Raw genomic sequence first — 6742 nt, forward strand, 5'->3', positions numbered from 1 at the left:
TTCATCTGAATACTTGTCAGAAGTAATTCACACTTGGACACTGAGATTCTCACATGGACACTGCGATATTTCTCTTTGACCGAGGAACTTGGCGTTGAAGTAATTATTTTGTGGAAACACTTCTGACGTTGTGCACATTTCCTTCTGCTTGACATTACAGAGGTCAGGTGAGGTCTTCTCTGGCTTCTCAAAGCACTTCATTAGCTGAACAGACAGAAATCAGGTGACCCCTCATCTTTGACTCCAAGACTGATTTGGTTGTGCTTAAGAGACCCAAAGCATGCTGAACTTTAAAGATATGATACACAAAAGTACTGTCCCACAAAATAGGATGACTGTGCTGACAGGTACCTCTTGTGTTTGAAGGATGTGGTCAAAGTGCGCTTTTTTTTTTGCATGAGACTGGTCACATTCGTTGCCATTCAAAGCGCAGAGAGCCCACTAACAAAAGTCTCCGAAGAAAGCCTGACACCCCTGCCATTTTTTGTCTCATCGGAAGACCTGAAATGTCTAGTTCACTTACACGGCCTCACCCTGTGTATGAATGAGCCTCAAAAATCGGAAAACTCAAAATAGACCGAAACAACAGCCGAATCGTTTCGCCCCAAACAGCAATTGATCAATTGTAATTACCTACCTGCAGATTAGACTTGCAGCCTGCCCTGGGCCCCCGAGGGGCTCTGGCAGAACAGCAGAGAGATCCAGTAACAGGTAACTCCGTAGGACAGAGGGGAGAAGGGAGCTTTTAATTGCTTTTGTGCAGTGTGTAATTGAAGGTTCGAGAGCGTTGCCGTGAGGAGTGTGACTCCACTTGGCCCTGTCTAATTAATCCCGTCACACGAGCCTTCTGCCTTCAATTTTCACATTTCATTCTCATTGTGGGGTGAGAATAAAGCTGGAAACATAGGTTGGTAACTGTACGCCTCGTACTGTGCCAGATGCACAGAAAAAAAGCCATATGGAGGAGACCCTCGCCTGCAACGCTTTCCTTTCGATATGAGAGGCAATCTGAACGATCCGAGATCCTCGATATCTATCAGGACGGGAAGCAAAAGCACCCCGGGGGTGTATGCCGGTGTCCTGTGTTTTTCCCCCTGTGGGGTGGAGGGCGGGCGGCTTCAGGTGGGTCTCTGTGCACAGATCTACTGAGTACACAAGAGACTCACCTCAGTGACTGTTGGAGGTGTAAGTGTTTCAAAAATCACATCACCAGAGATGAGCACCTGCAGTACAAACATTTACGCTGGAGCCCAGCTAAGAACCTTCCAGCAGTACTCCGACTCCACAAGGTTTCGGAATCGTGAATCGATGTGCCGGCAGCTACGAGTGACACACAAACCTACTGAAGTACCAACTAGTACTTCTGTGTAACATAATGACGCATGCATCCCAACAAAGTCTTTTGCATCAGTTTAAATTAAGCAATAAACTAATTTAAATGTCATCATCATCATCATCATCATGTGGCCTCGCCACAGTGCTGTGATGTTATTGTTCATCAAACCACTGACAAGAGGGTGGTCACCAGCTAATGAGAAAATGCTTTTATAACAGTTTATTTCCGTTTTTAGTGTTTTTAGTCGATGGAAGATTTGGGAACACATACCTAGCTTGTTGTATCACACGATGTAATTTGAACTAACAAACTGTAACTGAGGTATCAGCACATTGCATCTCAATTCATGCGTAAAAAGTGTGTTAAATATTTAGTAGATACCTAGGTTTTTTTGATTATATTTATAAATGCTTTGCATTTGTGTATAGGTGTGTGTATGGTGCTTTCTCTTGTACGACAGACTGTGTTACTGCAGTATTATAATTATGCGAAGCCTATCATCATGTACGTGAGGCAGACTGCCATCATGAATAAATAAATAAATATTACATATCATCGATGTTTTTGTTAAGTCGACATTTTGGCTAACAATTTTGCACAGAGATCTGGCACATGCTCATCACTGTAATGATTCCATTAATTTATAAAAAGAAAAAAAAAAAAAATCTATTTACACACTTCCGCGTTGCCCACGGTGAACTTGCCTGGCACGAGGTGCGCGAGCGACGTGCAGCAGTACGCGCGCGGGCTGCTTTCCTTCTGTTTCCCGCGCGGCACTGTCGCCCGCTCGCGCGCCGCGGTGCCGTTGCTGTCGTTGGACACGAGCCACCAATGGCGAGCCAGCCGAGCTAACAGACACTTCCGCTCGGCACATAAGGAACCATCTGTTTAAATGTTTCTCTACCACACCTTTTCCCCCTCTTTCTCTCTCTCTCTGCTGAGCAGCGTGTTACTATTATTTTTGTACATCATTGCACGCTGGTTGTTGCACTTCAGATGTACTTTTTAAATATGTTTGGTTCATATTCTGCACGTGGAACAGAAATACTGCTCTGAAATAAATTATGTGTACATGGTTGTTTTACGCTGCTTTTCATTAAAGCAGACCTCGATGTTTGTCTCGCGTTTTCGATACCACCAAAAACTACCGAAAAGGAATCCAAACCGGATTTAATTTATTCGGACAAATTTGTACAGCGATGCATTTTTTTTTTCTCTGATCTCTGAAGTTAGTGGCGCTTTTCGTCTTCGTGGGAATGAGTTTGACTTCTGCCGAAGTGTGCTGAGACAAGCCACCTGGTTTTGGACAAAATCGGAGGAGAAATTGGCCATGGGTTGAGGGATTTGAAAAAACATTGTCCTGGCTCCACATCCAGAGCCATGGCCTTCTGCGGCCTGGGCATGACATCAGGGTTTTGGGCTAAATTTGTGCAGGATTTGGTCACTGGCATTGTATGAAGCGTGCAGTTTGTTTTTACACGATCTAAATGTAATTATTTACTTAGAATCACTGGAGGAGAGCGAGCCTGATATCACACAGGTGTTTTGTCACTGACAAGGCCAAGGAGGAGAAGGGCCTGCTTGTTTTCGGTCTTACGCCGTTTCTTGCTTTTAAAAAGGAACTCTGAGACGTTTTTGTCTAATCTGTTTATTTCTAGCGAGCCTTCAAAATAAACTGCCCCAACCGCTGCGAATGTTTTCTTTTTTGGTAAATAATATCAGCCAGATATAGATATATGGGAATTGGGTTTTGGACTAATTATAAAGGCTTTTTCTGTCATTTGCTATTTTTGCTACACTTGTGTTTTTCTTCTTGAGAAAGTAACATAAAATTAAAAATGTAAAATGGCATTAAACAACATATTTAAGCCCAGAAGAGGTGTGGGACTCATCAGTGAGGGATTAAGACTCCTGACTAGTGATAACTGCATTATTTATTACATTTGACATTCAAGCTATACATCAATAGAGCGAATCAATTTCTCTGTAAAAACTATGCGAGGGAGACAAAGAAATGACATTATTCACCAAAACTATTTCTAATGTCCCTATTAAGCCTATTCCTGGAAATCTAAGGTAGTTACTAATGTGTGTTGGTCTAAATTTACCTCCGCAGCATCGATCACCTTCAGACTCCCTGGAGTTTTCAGACTTTAAAATGTTCATGTATTAAAAACAGGAGTGGAGAGCAAGACTCTCTTCTGAGGCCCGAGCGGGTATGAAGGAGGAGGTCGAACCCCAACCCTGTGTAAACGCTATCAACAAACACCCTGATGGGATCCGTGTAATAGAGCTCGAGCAGCCAGATCTTTTAAAACGAGCGATTGCGTTTGCTTGCCTCTCGCGAATTCCACAAGTAGCCCGAAGAGCAAAGCACTTGCAGGAAAAGGATCACGGAACGTGCGCTGGTCTGCCGCAGGATGCCTCCGAAGTTCCACGGGGAGGGGGATTGGCCTGGGCGCCTGCTTTTTCGGGGAGCAGCAGACACCCCCCTTTCCCTCTCAGGTCTCAAGGCCAGCGACAGATGGCTCGACACCTGATAGGGGCCAGTCTAATGTAAGATTCATTGTGCCTGACAGGATAGCAGAGATCAAACGACATTGCGGAAGGTGAAGAGGCACGTTCTGCGCCAGCAGCGCCGTATGACGCGTGCGAACGAGAGCACGGGCTCCGAGAGCCGGGAGTCTCTAACCGCCTCCCGTTCAGCGTACAAAACGGCGGAGCACAATTCTGGCAGACGACGCGTGCAACACAAGCGTGCCAGCGGTACTGTGCACCGCTCCACCGGAGAGCGGTTTACCTCGTACTCCTGAGAGGTACAGCAGCCGGTCACCACGCAGTGACCGGTGTGCCACAGAGTCGCTGAAAGAGGCCGAGGAAACACCCCCGACTCCCAGTGCTAACACCTATAGTTGCTTGATGTATAGATGTTCTACACGTTTACTGCTATTCTAGAAATCCTTTAGGAGAGACTAATGTTGGTTTTCCATCTGTATACTTCCCAAAATTGACCTGCATGCTGAATGCGCTCATTGTTTTAAGTCATTCTGGTGACCACAGCATGAACTGGCCATATTTCTCTCTATATCCCAGGCCAGTACAAAATCCTGGCACAGCATCTCTCTGAATGTACATCTCATGACAAGTTGCTATTGCAAAATTACCGTCGTATAATTCATTAGGCAAACGTACCTCGGCCCTAACTTTAAAGGTTACAAATTACCTAAAATCATTACTGTAAACATGTCATTGTCAATTATCTTTTAATGAATACGTTCAACTTCAACGCTGGAAAACGTCCTGTGGATATGGACAGAAGTGGTTGCGATTTTACTCTCAGCGGTGGCAGGATGTCAATTCATTACATTATACCTGCATCCTGAAACTCCTTTGACCCCAAGCTATAAAGTACTTCTATATCTAATTTCACAGCTTTCTAAACATGGATTATGTGCAATTTATTACTGTCATACGCACAATTAACAGCTCCACATCAGCTGCTCTTATCTGTTTCATCTGTGAAGTTAAAATGATCAAGAGGGGAAAAAGTAGTGCATGGAAATCACTGGTAAGGCCCACATGCTGTTGACAATTCCTTTTTGCTTAAACGTCCATTGTACAAGTGAGTCCAAATCACTTCTGCTGAGTCCTCTGTAATACCAGGAACATCACTCTCATAGCTCAGTATTTGCTTTTATGGAAAACAGTATTTCAGTATTTATTTATGAGGCCAATTTTATGAATACAATAAATTACATTTCTGGTAAATAAGAGAATATACTTGATAAGATAGCCTAAACGTGAGACAGGTTCTAAAAATAATTTTTGACTCAAAATATCCTAGTCTTCTAATTTGTTACATTAACTACTTAAATTACAGTAAAAATGCCTTGTACCATCAGCTGTAGTACAGGACATATTTCTGGAGCTGTTTTTAATTTTCATGCCTTTCCTTTGGTGTACTCAGGGGCCATTGTTGTTCCACTGAATTACTCCTGAATGATTTATGTTCACTGGCTTCGCCACTTAAAGACACCTACAGGAGAGATAAAAACACACTTACAGCTTTTTCGTGGGTAAACACGGCGTATTAAAAGCCAACTTGTTTTGAAAGTTCAAACACATTTGCAGCGGCGAACAGCTGAGTGTCATTTCGCTTCACAAATATCTCGGTGTCGGAGCCAATCAGGCTGCAGGTTGAGCAACACAAACCATTTAACCTTAGCAAACACATCGTGTCATAAACCAAAAATGCTGTTTAAGGGCCTCTGCAAACATGAATGTGGACCGCTGGGTACAAATAAAGACGACCCTGGCAAGGCCTGGTGAATGATGGCCATTCATGTAATGGCTTTGCGATGACTCAAGAAGCGATGGCCATCTGCTAGTTTGAGAGAAGCCCACAGCTCCTGCACAGATTAAAGGAGGGACGACCTTCGATAAATATTGCTCTTTGATATACAGAGAGGATGCAGCAAAGCCATAAAGCATAGGCATCGGCTGTTCAGGTATAATTTTAAATGCATCCTACGTGAACATCGCAGGGCTCGTTTAGGTCAAAGCATAACTGATAGCGCAAAAGGGCCGAGGGCGACAGAGTGACACTTTATTCAACTAGGTCCGAGTTTGAAAATTAACAACTAAATGAGTAAAAATGCCAAGTTCTGCTTTCAGGACCTCAACCCGACACCAGCGGTCATTTCCCTGATGACACAGAAAGACACCACATATTTAAAACAAGGATATCTTTGCATTGGATTTCAATGCGGGAGTTTGAATAAACCACAGGGATTTGTGTCCTGCTTGAAGCCGTGAAGTTCATTTAAACTGCCGACGCTACCAGCGTCCACCGCAATCGTTTACACACGTTCGATCGCATAAAAGGTAAACAAAAACACACTCCGAGTGTGTTGTCAAAAAGGCCTACATTTAAATGTTCGCCTTTGTGACCACATGTAGAGACAAGCAACAGTAAAAGTACATTTACTGTAGTTGCACTGATTTTCATACTTTAATTGCTTCAGTTAGTAACTCCCTTTACATAAGGCTGGATCTATATGAAAACAAGTGAAATGAATCCATTGCTTAGTTTTTTTTAATACATAGTACTCGTATAGTATCTTCAGTTAAATATAAAGTTGACTGCTCTCCGATACGTAGAATTTTGCTATAAACTGCACTTTTGTACTTTCAAAATCATTCCAGGGATGTAACAAATGCATTTTACAGGAAACGTGAGGATAAGTCAACGTTCATTAGAAATTAAAAGAATTTTTAACATATTTTAAGAGATCAGTGAAACACCTAAAATGCAGATACCACTTTCATGTAATTGAACACCCTCATTAAATCAGCTTTTCAACAGACTGTACGCTTTACAAAATTCACAGTTTTTCCAGAAGCAAA

The sequence above is a fragment of the Scleropages formosus genome, chromosome 18 (genome assembly GCF_900964775.1).
Source record: "Scleropages formosus chromosome 18, fSclFor1.1, whole genome shotgun sequence".
NCBI classification, from domain to species: Eukaryota; Metazoa; Chordata; class Actinopteri; order Osteoglossiformes; family Osteoglossidae; genus Scleropages; species Scleropages formosus.